Source organism: Ixodes scapularis, unplaced genomic scaffold (assembly GCF_016920785.2).
Source record: "Ixodes scapularis isolate PalLabHiFi unplaced genomic scaffold, ASM1692078v2 PGA_scaffold4__175_contigs__length_147842914, whole genome shotgun sequence".
NCBI classification, from domain to species: domain Eukaryota; kingdom Metazoa; phylum Arthropoda; class Arachnida; order Ixodida; family Ixodidae; genus Ixodes; species Ixodes scapularis.
The window spans coordinates 133,240,345-133,257,326 of record NW_024609879.1 but is presented as its reverse complement, the minus strand read 5'-3'; the positions used below and the strand labels follow the sequence as shown (position 1 = coordinate 133,257,326).

The following is a 16,982-nucleotide window of genomic DNA, read 5'->3' as shown; positions in this document are numbered from 1 at the left end:
AATTTCAACAACGTGTAATATCACCTACACGGGAACAAAATATTCTTGATTTGCTATTATGCAACATATGACAGGCCTGTTCGAAGAAACGGTAGTCGTTCCTGGTATAAGTGGCCATGACTGTGTAACAGCACAGCTCTCAGTTCTTAACCAAACAATAAAGAAAAACAAAGAACAAGAAAAATATATTTGTATAGTAAGGGAAACTACAATGCTATCTCCGGTGACCTCGAACGTTAACTTGCAATCTTTAATCACAAATCAAGCTTTGTCGATATTCACTCCCTGTGGGTTATTTTTAAAACAAAAATAGAGCAACTCGTTGAAAAATATATACCAAGTAAGATAATAAAAGATGGGAAAATGCAAAATAAAGGCCGGGTCAACCTTAATGTTTTAAAAGCAATCGCCGCTCGGAGAAGAGTTAATGAGCGCTATTGCAAGAATAGAACCACCTCCAACAAAGTGTGGCAGCACGCTATAAAACTGGAATTAAAGAGTGCAAGGAGTCATATTTGAACAGACTGAATGACAGCCTTTCGGATAAACATAAGGAGTTTTGAAGGTTCGTTAAAAGCAACAAGAAAACTGACACCTCTATCCCGACATTGTTTCATGGTGATCTTTTGGTTAACGAAAACTTAAACAAGGCAAACATTTTTAACAACCACTTTAAATCAGTTTTTAGTGACTCGACACCTCCCGTAAGTGCACCTCTTCTATCAAACTAATTCGTGACGAGATGCCTCGAACTGACCTACATGTGAATGGAATTCGAAAACTTCTTCAAGAAATAAAAACTTCGAAAGCAACCGGCCCTGATAACCTCTCGGCACACGTACTGAAAAATTGTTCCCGGATTATGGCCTGTTACCTAAACCTCATATTCTCGAAGAGTTTCTCCGATCACAAGCTTCCCTTGGATTGGAAAACGGCTCATGTTGTTCCCATTTACAAAGAAGGAGTTAAAACCAATGTAGCAAACTACAGACCCATATCTTTGAGTTGCTTAGCTTGTAAACTGCTGGAACATATTATATACACCAATGCAAATCGGCGCCTAGATCAACACAACTACATTACTAAACATCAACACGGATTAAGGGCCACAGCATCATGCTCGACGTTACTAACAGAATTTTAACATGATATGTGTGTGAGCGTTGAGTCTGGTAATGTTGTAGATTGTATTTTCTTGGATTTAATCAAAACATTCGATAAGGTAAGCCACCAACTCTTGGTAAATCAGTTATGGCAACTGAAACTTGATCTTGATGTTACATTGTGGCTGGAGGCATTTCTAAGTGACCGAACACAATCTGTAGTTTTGAATGGATGCAAATCAAACCCTGTATCTGTGACATCAGGGGTTCCACAGGGGTCGGTGTTGGGAGGTTGCTTTTTCAGATTTATGTTAATAATATAGTTGAAAATATATACTCGCATGTTAGGCTGTTTGCCGATGATTGTATACTTTATAGAACAATATGTCATCCCAATGACCAATATGCATTGCAGCTTGATCGAGCTGTCTACAGATCGATCAAGCTGCAATGCATACCATTGCAGCTTGATCGATCTGTACACCATTGCAATGCAATGGTGTACAGAGTGTAAAGTGGAACTGAACGTAAGAAAATGCAAACATATGCGATTCCCTAGAAAAGTTCAGTCAACACCAGGGTCCAGGTCACGTGCATAGAATCGACAACTGCGCATTAGAAAGCGTGCCAAGTTCTCGCTACCCGGGTGTCATTTTTTCCGAAAATTTAATATGAAACTTACATGTTGATTATCTAACTAAAAAGGATAACAGAATGTTAAGTTTCCTTGAAAGAAATTTCAAGTATTGTAGGAAAAAAACTAAAAACTACCCTTTACTTTACGTTTATTCGATCAATGCTTGATTATGCGTGTATTGTCTGGGACCCCACTACAAACAAGCTAATAGATAAAATAGAAGCAATTCAAAACCGGAGCGCTAGATTTGTTTTAAATAACTACCAATCCCGTCAAAGTGTTTCTAAAATGAAAGTCGAGCTAAACTGGTCATTGTTAGCTACCCGACGAAAAAGCCTCAGGTTAAAATTCGTCTACACTTTTTTTTTTCATGACCAGACCAGCATCCAAAAGGACAAATACTTAACGTGTCCGTACTACCTGTCCCAGAGATTAGACCATCCTTCAAATTAGAAACTGTGTCATCCGGCCAATCATAATTTTTTGTTCGTACAGATAGAGATTGGAATTTGTTGCCATTCCCGTCATTTCCTGTGACGTATTCGCCAAGTGTCTTTTATATTCGCCAGGGATGGGCAGTATTTCAAATACTTTGTGTATTTTGCATCGGTATTTAATTACAAATTGGGCAATGTATTTGATGTGTGTATTTAAATACTAGAACGTGGGTATTTCAAATACAATTGTAATTAAATACAATTTTGTGGGCGAAAATAGATCCCTCAAATCTAGTGTCACTGTCCAGAGCAGGATGAAACTACGTTCTGCACCGAATGCAGTGTCTCTCAATCAAGCACAAGGTTTTAGCGACTGTGATTACGGCGCTAGTCCAGGGCAAGAATAGTGACGAAATCGACGTTCACAGGCAGACTGGCTAAATAAGTGCCTGTGACAACTTGTGATGCTTTCCAGCCTGATTTCCATCCATATTTTTGCCTGGAACATTCTAAATGCGCGGTCGCCCAGATTTTCGTAACTGGTGCGAGTTGCAACAATAAAAAAATTCTCTAGCTAGTGCTGCGCGTCTTGGTCGTCTCGGTTCAATGTTGGTCTATACCAAAATGTAATCGACAAAAAAAGCTGCTTGAAGCTATGTACTTTTTTCACCTATTACGTCCAAGCTGATTACATTTTTTTGTGATTATATTTATTACGCTACTAGAGCCTCGCACACTAACTCCCGAGTGTGCGATGCAAAATTTAAATGAGATACCCAGAAACCCGTTGCAGGTGCCCTAAAGTCGCTGACATAAATTTTGAGGAATGTATTTGGAAAAGTATTTGGAGGAGACCAAGTACATTTGGTAGTATTTGTATCTTGTACTTCCCTTGGACAGCGGCTGCGACAGCTTTGGTGGTCGTCGTGACTCATGAGAAGAACGTCGCGACTACGATTGTCAAGACAGGACGACATCGAACTCCTATAGACCGACACGCTGTTTACAAACAAGTCCGCGTTTGCCCACACCAGGTGTGGGCACTGCGCAAGCGCAGAAGCCGTATTCGCGTAAAGTGAAGCGTCTGCGCACGCGCAGTGCCGTCGACAACGCCACCGCAGCTGCTGCGTGACGTCACGGCCGCGTGTTGGAGGTGCACGTCACAAACGGTTTGGAAGACCCAGCAGGGTGGCCAACGATCGCCGGTAACTTGACGCTTGCGACGCGCGAACATTTCGCATTCGCGTATTTGAACCAATCCAAAATGTCACTCTAAATAAAAAAAAAAGATAAAAAATAATATTTTTTTTATGTTACAGCACTTTGTGCGTGAAATAAAATTTTTTACTGTACCTCGGTGGCGCTGCAAGCGCGTGATGCCTAGAGTTCCTGTATAGCTCTCCCGTAGGGAGCCTATACAGGAACTCTAGTGATGCCTAGTGATGCCTGGGCTTTTGCGTCGTGGCGGAGAGTCTATTCTAAAACTCTCGAGCGTATACCGTGCGCTAACGCAAGCGCTGAAGTTAGCGCTGGCGCGCGCTAAAATTGCGTACATTATTCTGAAACTACGTAACGGCCAAATAGTAATACTTTAATCAACACGTAACCTTGAGAAATAGCGAAATTGTGCGTAATGCGGGGTAAAAAATATTTTACTCAGCAACAAAGCTTTCTGTTTTACAGCGGATATCTGACAAGGTTCAAGCTGTAATTGCGCTCATGAGGCAAGTAGCCAGGGGGGGGGGGGGGGGGGGGGGGGAAGAGGTAAGGGTATGAAGTTCGCCTTCCCCCCCCCCTCCAAAATCTTCCATTTTGCTGGGACCTCCTCTGCCCCCTCCTACTCATACAGCAATTTGTCATGGGCGGCCCCCCCCCCCCCCCCCAAACAAAATCATGGCTACATGCCTGGCGCTCATATAAACAAAATACTATATTTATAATTTATAATAAACCACTATTGTAACTTGCTACTAATAAAAGGTATATAATCAAATAAAAAATGGGACCATTGAGAAAACTGATTTAGAATTTTTTTAGATTTACGAAACGTTCTTACTTTCAGATGTACGTAACAAATTTTATTTCGTACATAGGATGATCAATAACCCCTCCTAGGCTGTACGCTTTTCATCCAGTGATGGAATTGAAATGTTACATTCCAATGAAGGTTTGGAATCTCCTCTTTGCCACTTTTCAATATAGACCCAACCGGCGGCGATCCGCATGCCGTCATAAGCGACTGAGGGCGGCTGTTGACCAGACCGACGCCGCGCTGGAGGGCATGCAGCTCCAAAAAGACGTTCTGCCTCGTTTACCTTCCAGCCCGGACGTTGCGCCTTCAGACTTCCGGCTGCTTTCCAAGATAAAGGAACATCTGAAGGGTACACGGTTTGCGTCCGACGACGAGGTTACCGATGCAGTACGCCGTTTGTGTCGTCAACAACTGCCCTTAATAATGTACGACGGCATAAGAAAGAAAAAAAAGAAAAAAAGTAGTGCACCCGTAGCGGAAGTGTACCGCCGTCGGTGGGGCTATATTGAAAAGTCACGTGGTCCTGGGAGAGAGGAGATTCCAAACTTTCACTCGAATCTAACATCTTTCAGTTTCATCACCGAATAAAAAAATGTAGTGAGGAAAACCCTATTGGTCCCCTTTGTATAATATTGAATTCGTATTTAGTGAACCAAGCTAGATTTGAGCTTTCTGCTGCCAATACCCTAAATGGATCACACGTAAAACTTGCCAAATTTTGCTGAAAATCATCACAAGACCCAAGTTCGATTTTTTTTTTTAAATTATTCTAAAATAGGATTTTTCTTTCTTTCCACTTCTTAAGCTTAATGAAATCTACTTCTAGATTGTCACGAGAGTCTTAGTGCTTTATTTTGAGAAATGAGAAAATCCGTCAACTTGTGCCGTTTGCTGTCTTTTATTTCTAGAATGCTTCCAGAATATGTTTTGTTCAAAATTAAAAATTCACCCAAAAACCGTGCCGGGACTGGGTTGAAATCTTCACAAACGTCCCTGTCCTCATATCCCCCCACCCCTGTATTAAGTGGTCCGCCAACTGCAGCTGACCTCTGACTCCTCGCAGCTGCAACGACATGTAGTCAGCAGGCCGCACCTTGACTAACCTTTCTCGGCGGAGGTCGTCGCCGGATCTCTCGCCGCGTGGTCTTCGGAGGGAGGAACACTTTGGGGTGTGGCGAACGGAAATACCGCTTCGTGCGAGCGGATTCCGGCCTCTTCGTCGGTTCGCGATTTATTGGGAGTAAAAACAGTCGAACCCCTGCCGTCACCGGGACGGGGGAATTCCGGTAGACCGTTGGAATAAAGAGTTTCAGGCCGCAGCCATTTTGAGCGTGTACAGGTAACGCGCGGTTCTGACGTTATACGCCGCTTAGGTGGTGCTGCTGTCGGCGCGACGCATGCACACACGCTTCAAGCGAATGTGGTTTGTGCGCACAGGTGGTGCGGGAAAACGCCGACTTGTTTGTAAACAGCGAGTAGGTTGAACTGTACTTTTTTTCGTACAGAGCAAATGAAAAATCTGACAAGCACGAAAGTGTCAGTTTATCAAAATACTCCCCTACACGTCAAAACGCCGTTTTTTTTTGTGTGTGTGTTTTTTTTTACAGCGAAGTTGTTTATGGCTGGGGTTCCGTGGATTTTTCGTGTGCGTCAACAAAAACTCAAGAGGGCTCGCACCGCGCTCTCTTTGTCGTCGTTCCAAGCGCTTGCGTGCCTAGTTTCCTTTCCTTCCGCCGGGTGGCGGTCCCGTCGCGCGTGTCTGGTTTCCTCGAGCTCCTCGGGGCGGCGATAGTTCTCGACATGCGTGTGCGTACCTTTGGTCACGATGACCACCGATGAAGACAATAAATGTGTTCGTACCTTTGCTCGAAATGCTAAATGTGCTAAATAGCTTCGCTGGTTATGCACCTTCACAAAGTAAAATAATTCGGGTTTTTCTTTTGCGTACAAAGAGCTTAGTTGCTCGACTGTGGTTGTGGGTAAATGTACGAAAGCTGCCTGTCAACTCCCGGCTTCTAGAATGGATATAGACCAGGATCCCCGAATTCTGCAACGCAGGTTTTCGCTAAACGTTCTTAGCTGCGGTGCATTTTTGGCCAGTGATATCCGCAGGATCCCAACCGCACTTAAAAAAAGAAAAAGGGGAATTGTTTTTTGAAGATTTTTATTCGTAAAAACTTTCTATACATGTTTTACCTTCACGTTCACCAGAACGTAATGCATAATTTCACAAAAGAGTCATGAAACAAATCGAAATCGGAACAAACGTAGGTAATTCACTATTTCACACGAATTTGGTGTGAACAGAGAAATAACATCTGATGGCCATTGAGAAAAGGAAACGAATTATGAAATGTGAGATGTATAATGGAAATTGACTAAAAAAATTAAAGGTTCTTTTTGTTGTCGTAATGATTTTAGCTGCCGTGAAAACGATTAATGCAATTTTGGTTTTGAACGCATTTTGTTGCATCACTTTAAACGGCAAATCAAATTTAAAAAATCATAAACAATTGTAAAAGAACACACACTGCAGAAGGAAGATACCATGTCCACTTGGTTAACAAAACTTTCGAAAACCAAAAAAAAAAAAAAAAAGAAAACATTGTCCTACGAAACAAGGTTACTGCGATATAGCACTTTCCGTCATCTATGTTTTCATTATCAGTTAATTATTGCACTCTCCACAGGCGGTGGCGGCACCACAATGTAATAGCGCGTTAAAAAAAAAACAAAAAAAAAAAAAACCAGCAGTATCTAAAAAAAAAAAACGGGATTTTGTTTCAGAAAATTAAAACCGCAAATGTCGATTAAATTTTCTTTAATTTATTGGCGTTAGAACCTCGTAAACGATCTCGAAAATTCATAAATTTATTATTTTACCTCCTTTATTAATAAAATCACGCGGGAAACAACTTCTGTTTTATATGAGAAAAAAAAAAAAAAAAGACATTTCGACGAAATCGGCAGCCGAAAAGAAACAATTTCTTTCCAAGCGTAAATAAAGCTACGTTTTTTTTTTCTCCCTTTATATTAGTATACAACTCAATCTGATCACCGAAAACATTTTTAGTCTGCGTATTTACTGCTACATTACAAAACGATGCATGGTGCCAAAAATCACGTCGTCCATACGTTCCAGCAATGCCGTCTAAAAAAATTACGCATTTAATCACTGTAAAAACCCACTCGAGATACAGGTAATGCACGACAATGTTCTCATGAATGAAGACATGCCAAAAATCGAAGGATGATTCACTATACTTCTTTTTTATATAAAAATCTTGACATGTCACCTCTATGTTCTGAATATTTGGCATTGACCTACATACCGAACAGTCTACAGAAGAAACAAACAAACAAAAAAATGGTTCGCCACCTTTTTTTCCTATGCCGCAACGGTTTTGGGGGGGCTGTGACAACTCGCTGTCGGGTGGCCATTTTGAAAGGGTAGGTTTTCCAGGCTCCACATATACTTGAAGCTCTATCCGTTGTCATACCTGCTTTTCATTCTGTGTAATGCATCCGAAACTCATAACAGCTGCTCGATCCGGGAGAGGGGGGGGGGGGGGGGGGGGGAGCGGTCACGTGATTTATGGGCCGCGTCTGCAAGGAGGTGCCAAAAAGCGTTGGTCGTCTGCGAACGTTGCCGCCTTCCCGCCTGCTTTCCTCCTTTCCACGCAAAAAACGAAGAGCATGCGCAGTCGCGACCGATCTCCGCAGGCGTCGTCCGCCATTAAACTGCAACCGCTCCCCCCATGGTTCGCGTAGATTGACCCACTCTTTCAATCTGGGCTCTCTACGCTACTCTTGAGGAAGGCGACGCCACTGAGTGGAGAAAACGTGAGCTGGGGAAGACGTAATCACGCATCCATCCATTCACACAAATGGATGGATGAATACGGCCGAAACCTAGCTTTCAATCGGGCGGCGTCTTGCGCCACCTGTCCCAGTGTTGCGGCGAAAACTTGCGCCGGTTGGCGGGTGAAACAGAGGAACTGGCCCCCAAAAACCGTGCGATCACGTGAGGGTTCGAGAAACCAGTGGCAAATGTGAGGAAGGTTTTTAAATTAAAAAAAAAAAAAGGTGAAAACAAGAACTGTACAAGTAAAAGAAACAGAATGTTCGAGATCATTTTGCGAGGTTTTCCTTGTTTCCTCTCACTGTACCCATCACCTAAACCAAAAAAAAAATAAAAATAGACGCCATTTTCTTACGCCGAGTAACACGAAAATGTTTTGACCCATTGAGGCGACAGACGAAGTAAATTTCAACAATTTGGTGGTTACTTCTTTACCCATGTCTTCACAGACTGAGAAGAAGAGATATATGTACAGTCACATTCACATTTAACAGGAGCACCGGGGAAGGACTTTTGATTTGGAAAATAAAAACGAAAGCACAATAACACTGGGGCAAATTCATGTGAACGAACAAAGGTGATGTGACAGAGATAAATACGTTTATATTTGTGCAGAATCATGCACGAGCACATAGAACAAAAAAAAAAGTACCAAAGCTATTCCAGGGTTAGGCTTAGCACTTGCTCCACTTAAACATGACTGCGACCGCACAACGTACCAATTCTTCGCAGAATTGTCAATTAGTGATGTCTGGAACCCCTGCCAGGCTAGAGTTTCGACCAGGTTTAACTTCTTCGAACTTTCAACTCCAAGTTCGGTAGAATTTCGATAGGAGCTCGACAGTTATGCGCATATGTGTACATTAAGAACAAGCTAGCGCCGCCTGGCGAAAGAGCGGTGCAGCATTTGGACGAATGAACTCTATCATAATTTTTTTATGTTTGTTGTAATATTGTGTAAGCACTGGTAATCATGCTTTTATATGTCCAACAAATTATCGCATATATAGTTTCCTTCGATTGAGAAGACAACTGTGCGGCAATCGGGCAACACTGCTTAAAAAAGTCAGGCTTCGTCGAATTTTTCTTTCAAAACTTCGAAGGGTCGCCGACACCAGTCGCACTCCAGGTTGTGACAAAGGTTCCCGACATCCATATATTTATAAGCAAACTGATTTTTCTTCCGAGCGAACCCAGATTCAGTTATACCGGGAGACCTCAGTGTATGTATGACCTTCGAAAGAGCACAAGATGCCTTCAATGTTTCGTACTGTTCCACCGAGAAACCTCAGCTTCCCAACCCGGCCAGTGAAACAAAATGGCGGACAGGTGCGGTTAGATTTTTTCCGTTGCCGGACAGACCGTGTAGGATTTCAAAAAAGGCACTGCCAAACTTTCCCAGTATACTAGCTCCGAGCAAACCCAAAGTGTAAAAGAAAAACGATTTAATGGATGAGCCCTGTGCTAAACCGCATGACATCGCAAAAAAAAAAAATTAACAAGTCTGAAAAGAAAAGTGCGACGGGCTATTCCTTACAAGGAAGTGGTGGCTCAGAGTCAAGACTGCTGCGTCATTAGGTGACTGTCTACTAGTCCTGTTTCACAATTTTGCCTTCCAGGTGATGTCACATGTCGTCCAGCACTGAGGTCAAGTGTCTGGCGGAACGGCTTCACAACGGACCTTCTTCCCAGGAAGAGTTCTGCGCATGCCCAGGCCCCCTGATGCAGCGGCGAAATCTCGAACTACCGTTGGCGTACAGAAGAAGAGCTGCGCTACCTCAACAGCCGCCTGCTCCGCGACTCTAAATGAGTCCCGGAGAAGGCAAAAAAAATGTAGCGTGCCTCCTCTTTCCAGATGCCAAACGCAGTTTGAGCTTCCACCGCATATTGCCGTCTTTATAAAAAGATAAACAAAAAGGTACATTCTGGGCTTTTACAGAGCGCGTAATATCATTTACTACAAACGTTATCACCTCAAAAAAAAAAAAAAACTAAATAAAAAGTTCGCCTTATCGCGTAGCATTACACAGTTCCACCTCTATGAGGAGAATTAAGACGCCCGCGGGTGATTTTAGTATCAGTTATTCGTAACGGTAGCAAAATGTACAGATTTCAAAGGCAAAGGGCATTCTTAAGACAACCAAGCATTGTAAGGGCAACGTCAAACACCGTAAAAACTGTATTTTTTGATGTGACAAGTTTTATAGCGATTCTGTAGACAACCAATAGACGGGTGTGATTCACAAATTTAAACGAAAAAAGTGGGTGGAAAGGGAAGGGGGGCATAAGGTGACGCCACTTAAAGACGATAAAACAGCACGACTCGTACTAACCTCAGAAATTGAGCGAAAAAAAAACAAAAAAACAACGAAACCAACCCATGTAATTGTTCTTCCTGAACAAAATGCTCAAGGATCGCCAACAATCCACAGACAGTATGTACGTTTCCCCAAAACGAGGTCACTTCTCGAAAATTGGCGCCAAAGCAAAGCAAAAAAAAAAAAAAAAAAAAACAATCGAGATCATCACTGATCAGCACTTCTCTTGTTACATTTTGTTTTTCCTTCACCAACCAACAAAAACCGGTGCCACCACAGTAGTACTTTTTTATACACAGTATATATTTATATATGTATATATCCACTATCATTCCGGTGGTTCAACCGCCCTTCCAGGTGTTATTTGAGATCTTAGAAAGTGTTTTGCTTATTACGTAGGAACTCGTGAATTCGCTTACATCTCCCCGAAACGAAAAAAAAAAAAAAAGAAACAAGCGATACCTACTTTACTTCAGGTACACAAAGGGAAAAAAACAAATCGCCAGCTAGAAGACGACAATACATAATATTAGCATAATAAATGTGTGCGGACTCCCTCCCACTGAACATACACCTACCGTTAGGGAGCCCTGAGATCATAAGAAGAATATAATTAATTTATAGTAATTAAATAACGGAAAACATCCTTTCTTTTCTCCCCCTCTTTCTCTCGCTGGGCGAGTGCTACGCGTTCAGTTGTCATCTTCCGCTTTCCCTGTGCCCTTTTATTTCTCCTGCTTCTCTCACCTTCAGGCTTTTTTTTCTCTCTCTCTTCCTCTTTTGTCTCGTTTCCCGGGTAACCGGCCCAGTCGCTAGTAGATGGCGCGCACTCTCGGAAAAGGGTCTATTGAAACAGATACCATTTGATATAAACATATCGGAGTATAATATTTTTCACATTTTTCAAAACGTTCTGTTCATCTCAATTCTACTCTCTCGCGTACTTTCTCTCTCGTCCGAAATCCATATAGAGTGGTGTCCCCACAGACAGACAGACTAGTAGATTCGCGGACGCCGCTTGGACCTGGAGGGGGGAGTGGTCTTCTCTTCGCCGCCATCTTGAAACACGAGAACCGGGTGACCGAAGAAGCGAGGCATCCATCCGCAAGCAAGACGACGACTCCGCAGCAATTCTCCCCGCTAAGCGTTGCTTCCTTGTTCTTTCTGCACACTGCAAAACAAAAACGAAAAAAAAAAAAAAAAAAACGCAGGTTAAAGGCGATGTAGGCAGCACCCACGGTCAAAAACCTCATCAAGCAACAATGGCAGTCGCCTCGTTTTGGGCATCACTTCGAAGCGTCCAACCGGACCCCGAATACACGCCGAACGCTGACACGGCATTCGTTTCTAATAACATGGTCAGAGTTTCGAACATTGGCGGCGCACACAGGTTTTGCAAAGTGTGGCCTCCGCAGGGCGCCGCCATCTTGCTACCGGTGTGGATAGTTCGTCTGCTTGCCAAGCAATGCAGAAGCGTACCCACGGCCTCAGCAATGCTTGACTAGCAGACGATCTACCCACACCAAAAGCAAGATGGCGGAACTGAGGGGGAGGAGAAGACGAGAGCGCGAGTGGACATCAGAACGCCGTGCTCTGATTGGAAGGATTAGTGGGTAGACCTGAGGCTAGCTGCCTTTGTCTCCACTGCACTCGTCCAGTGCAATGGAGATAAAGGCTGCAGCTGCACAGCGTGTACAGAGCGCGACACTGTTAGCGCGAACAAGCGATCGCCGGTTTTTTCAGTTTTTCTCTTTGAAACCAAGGGATATCATCCAGGTTATTATTGCTACGGAAAGAACTAATTTTCTTCTATAATGTAAGCGATAAAATTTCGTGCTCGCTAATACTATTTAGAAGTAAAACGCGAAAATGCGCCGATGTCGTGTTCGCGCTAACGGTGTCGCGATGTGTACACGATCCAGCGGACGCAATAGAGGTCATTTGTTTTCCGTCAAAGAAGTACGTAGAGACAAACAAACGAAACCACTGAAAACACATACGCAACCGCGTACAGGCAGACACAGACACGAGCGCTTGCAAAACAACACAGTAAAAACGCCGACCAAATGTTAACCGAAATGAAAAAAACAACAACAACAAAAGACGCCGAAGAATTTTGCTGAAGTTCGGCGAGCATTCTAAGAATGTCGGTCGGAACTAGCGATCGAGTGCGTCAAACAAACTCTCTCGGCACCGGAAACGGAAATGCCACGTATCTAAAGAAATAAAAAAAAAAAAAAAACTTACAAAGCGAATATTTTCGACATCCAGATGAGTCGGAAGGCTGTCATACATACACAACGCAAAATCGCAAAGCACAGAAAAAAAAAAAAAATAAAATAAAAGCATTCATTTTTTTAAGAGTTACGCGCACGTATCTCTACGAAGAAAAAAAAAAATAACGAGAGGAAGGTTTTTAAGATCACGCACCCACGATTCCTTACAGAGAGAGACATACATGTGACAGTCATGTGACCCCACCAAGACCAGTCCAAGGATATGCGTCACAAACAAAAGCAAAAAGGAATTAAAAAAAAAAAAAAAGAGGAAAAAGATGACTTCTCTCAAAGCCGCTTACTCAAAGAAGGACGCAGCTGACGACTGGATATAGAGCCGTCAGTGCACCCAAATGTGCATATGTGCGCGCGCGTGCGTGCGCACGTGTGCAACGTGCACATGCAGGGTATGCGCTCTGCTGTCCCGGTTCCCGTCGCTTCATCCGCGAGTTGTGCCTATTTTTAGCGGGGGTGGCACCGGTGATGTTGGTCGTAAAAGTAGATACACCGCGTCAGTTCATCGTTGCACCACATGTGGCGCCACCGTCGCCCATATACCACGCCAACCAAAAAAAATAAAAAGATTTTTGACACACATGCACAAATAGAGAGCGACAAGCGGCCTCATGTCAACTGGGGAGATAACTTCGGCATCCTAAAAAAAAACTGAACCACGAAAGAACCCCACTACATGTGGCGAGAGACGCCCTTCGTCAGCCCAAACTTTCCTCCAGGTTCAGGGCAGCGAACAGGAGGCGTCGTCACGGATAGGCGGAGGGATATGCATTCGGCTGATAACTTTTAATTGCCTCGAACCACCAAGCTGATGTTCTTAATATCAATTTCAACTTAAAACCTCGAAACAGGGAGGCTAAGAACTTTAATAGAGCGACTCGCGGCGTGACGTTATAGACCGACGCGCTGTTTACAAACAAGCCCGCTTTTGCCCACACCGGGTGTGGGCACTGCGCGTGCGCAGAAACGGAATTCGCAAAACGCGAAGCGTCTGCGCATGCGCAGTGCCGTCGACAGCGCCACCGCAGCTGCGTGACGTCAGGGCCGCGTGTTGGTCTATACGGGGCTAACCTAGAGAGCCCAAACTCAACCATGTAAGGCCTCCTCTACCTGGAGAGGGGGTCGTCTGTCTACCCTTTAGTAATCCCAATATTTATCTCTATTCAGATCTAAGCCAGTTATCTGAAGGGGATGGATGGACAGATCTGTATACGGCACTGGATCCTTTAAATGGCACCGCGGCTCGCGTCACCTCTATTTAACACAAGGCCAAAACAACTAGTCTCAGAATTCTTTTTATAATTGTATTAATGTTAACAATTATGATCTACGGTCGGCTGCCAGATAGCGCGGCTGGTGGCCAAAACGAGGGTACAACTTTGGCCAGGACCTGCCACGAGATGATTGGACGAATATCGCCATTATTCAGTACAGAATGAGAACCGCACACGGTATTTCTTTCCGTGCAAGCGATTGTGACGTCACGAGACCCTGTGACGTCACACTCGTTACGTGACACCTTAGAGTTACGTAGTATAATTCCCCATTACATTTATCGGGAATAGTTTGGCCGCTAAATTTAAAAGGTAACATAATTTGGACGTCACGCGACAACCTAATTAATGTTCACACGTTTTCCAAATATTTCCGAATCTACGTAATTGGAGAGTGATTGTGTCTAGAGCCACTAAAAGGAGCTACGCTTAGAGTATCGGCACTCAGTTCCCCGCTATCATTGTGGACGCCGCCATCTTGGTGTTTGTGCTGAGCAGACGCCATTGCCTGCCGATCGTCATGATTCCGAAGTGCGACTTCCTCGGCATTGATTGGGTGTTAGGAAGCTCGTGTATAATATTGCTTTGCTCTGTCGCGAACTGTTAGAACGTTTGTCGAGGACGGAAAAGCATGTGTGTCTTTTCCGCGTGCAGAAGACCGCGCTGCGTGCCTCGGCTGTCATTCATTTGCCCAACACAATAACCGACTTTCTCTTCCCTTCTTTTTATTTTTTTTTTTTTTTTCATTACGAGTTTTTAATGAAAGGCGCGCGAAAAATATTGCCGGAACAACTGTAGACGGTTCATTAAATGAAAAAAAAAAAATATATATATATATATAAAGGAGACCCAGACAGCGCAATAAGTTCTCCGTCGCAAAGAACGACGAACATGCGGTCGATGGCCCAGCCTAGACCGGCGCCGGAGGAAACCGGAAACGACGCACCGGAAGTAAGGAAAGAACTACCCGACTTCCGCCCGTGCATACGCACCCGCTCGCTCGCGCCCGCAACACAAACCCGCATCTAAAAAGCAGAGAGGGGGCGCGTTGTTTCTCAACCCCTCCGCGCTGTTTGGCAGACGCACGCACGCACGCACACCATCGCCACCAGCAGCGTTCCGTTGTATCTTCGGCACAGACCTGACTGCCACCCCTCTTTCTTTTTACAATATTTCGATCACTTTTTTTTTTATTTATTTATTTTTGCGCGTACGCGCCTATCTGTGTTTGCTGTTGGAAAGTAGTCTTGGCTCGGTGTATGTAAGGTGTGCGCGCGCGCCCGCATATGCCGCGGCGGGTTTGGCGGTCAGGAAGTCGGCTAGTGCCTAATGGCGCATTCACACTGGAAGCGGATCCGCGTTCGCGAAGCGGTCGCGGAAGCGGTTCGCTAGCGACCCCGTTCAGACACACCGAGAGGCGGCTGGCGGTTTCTCGGCGATCACGCGTGATCTTTTGAGACTTGCGTTTGGCAACCCTGTTTTACAATCCAAAATCCACTTTAATTCAAGATCCAAAGCCAAAGTCTTGCTATTTTGGCACTCGGAATATTTTCTCCGGGATGTTCGCGCGCATCTCGAGTTCAGGCAGCGAAAAAAGAAGCATGGACCCGCCAAACTCTCCTGTGATTCCCTCGACTTCGCCCACAAGCAAAGCCCAGCTAGGCGCGCCTTGCTGACTCAGAACAGGATGCCCCCGACCTTTTCTTCGAAGTGGACCTTTCCCGCATGAATAGCTGACCTTGTTTTCGGGATAGAGGGCCAGTACCCCCCCCCCCCCCCCCCCCCCCCCCCTCGTCGTTGTTCGCTCTTATCATTTTCGAAGTTGTGAGTGGTGGGGTGGACCGTGGTGCGGGGGAATGTGTTCGGTGCTAGCCGGTCGTGGCTTCGGTGGTTCTCTCCTTTCGTCACTCGCTCGTCGATCGAGTCTACTGTTTGTTTGACATTAAGCTCAAATAAACGCCTTATGGATTACCTCTGCATTGTCTCGTACGTACACTTTAGTCCTTGAGCAGGTTCCCTTTATTTGTTTTATTAGTAGTAGATGTTACAGGTCGAGCTAGCGCAGGTACCCTGCCCTCCACCGCGGTAGTGCCTTGGCTACGCAATCAAGCTCACAACGTCTCTATCGGCCTTCGTGGTGGTCATGCACGGTGTCGAAAGCTTTCAATAGTTCACGCGACTATCCTAGAGGGTAGAAAAGCTGACATTTCGGTCGATCAGGGGCGGGCTCCGACGTTCTATCGAAAAGGCAGCGAGCGTGGGCTGTGCACCAGGAATAATAAAAAAAAACTCTTACCCGAACCAAGTCACCAGTGCGAAGCCCGTTAAAATTACGAGTCAGTTCTTTTCGCGGTGGATTCAAGTGACGGACGTGAACATCAAGTTTCTCCGATGATTTGTCAAAAGCTAAGACTACAGCGCTAGGACTAGAGTGCCTTGGACGCCTCACCAGCGACAGGTGCCATCTTGTTTCGAAAGTCACTGACGTCACGTCAGCAACGTCAGTGTCGCGTTGTGATTGGTTGCCGCTTTGCGGTTCGTCAAAGCGGTTGGGAGAAATCGGTCCCGAAGCGGTTGGCAAAAACGCGCTCCAACCGCTCGATCCTAGCCGCTTTGCGGTTGAGAACGCGCGGATCCGCTTCGCGAACGCGGATCCGCTTCCAGTGTGAACGCGCCATAAGAGAGGGGCGGACGGAAGAGCCTCGCGTTTTTCAACTTCCGGTCACATTTTGACCATACGGCGGCCTTTTTTGTGCTTGTGTGCGGAAATCGTGGCTAAAAGAGAACTTGTTCCCTCTGTCTCGTCTTGGATTTTGTGAACAAGATGTCTTGGCTCGAACGTTTTTGTACGGTCGCTGACACGACGAGAACTGCACCGCCTCCCACCACGAGCTGCCTGCCTATACCTTCGATGGTGCTTCGGACGGAATACCGTGATCTTCGAGCGTGCGCGCGCAGCCAAAGCGCAGAAACAGCTCAGAAAATGCCGACTATGAAGAAGAACAAACACGACAGGACAACGCTGTTT

General features: G+C 44.9%; 1 protein-coding gene across 1 annotated transcript in view; it reads right to left on the bottom strand.

The window, feature by feature from the left end:
- Positions 1-6,612: 6,612 nt before the first annotated feature.
- LOC115316462 (cyclin-dependent kinase inhibitor 1B) overlaps positions 6,613-16,982 on the bottom strand; it is a 28,027-nt gene continuing 17,657 nt past the window's right edge. The window contains exon 3 of the mRNA XM_029975822.4: positions 6,613-11,560. The gene's annotated coding sequence lies outside the window, so the exon portion shown is untranslated. The remainder of the gene's footprint in view (positions 11,561-16,982) is intronic.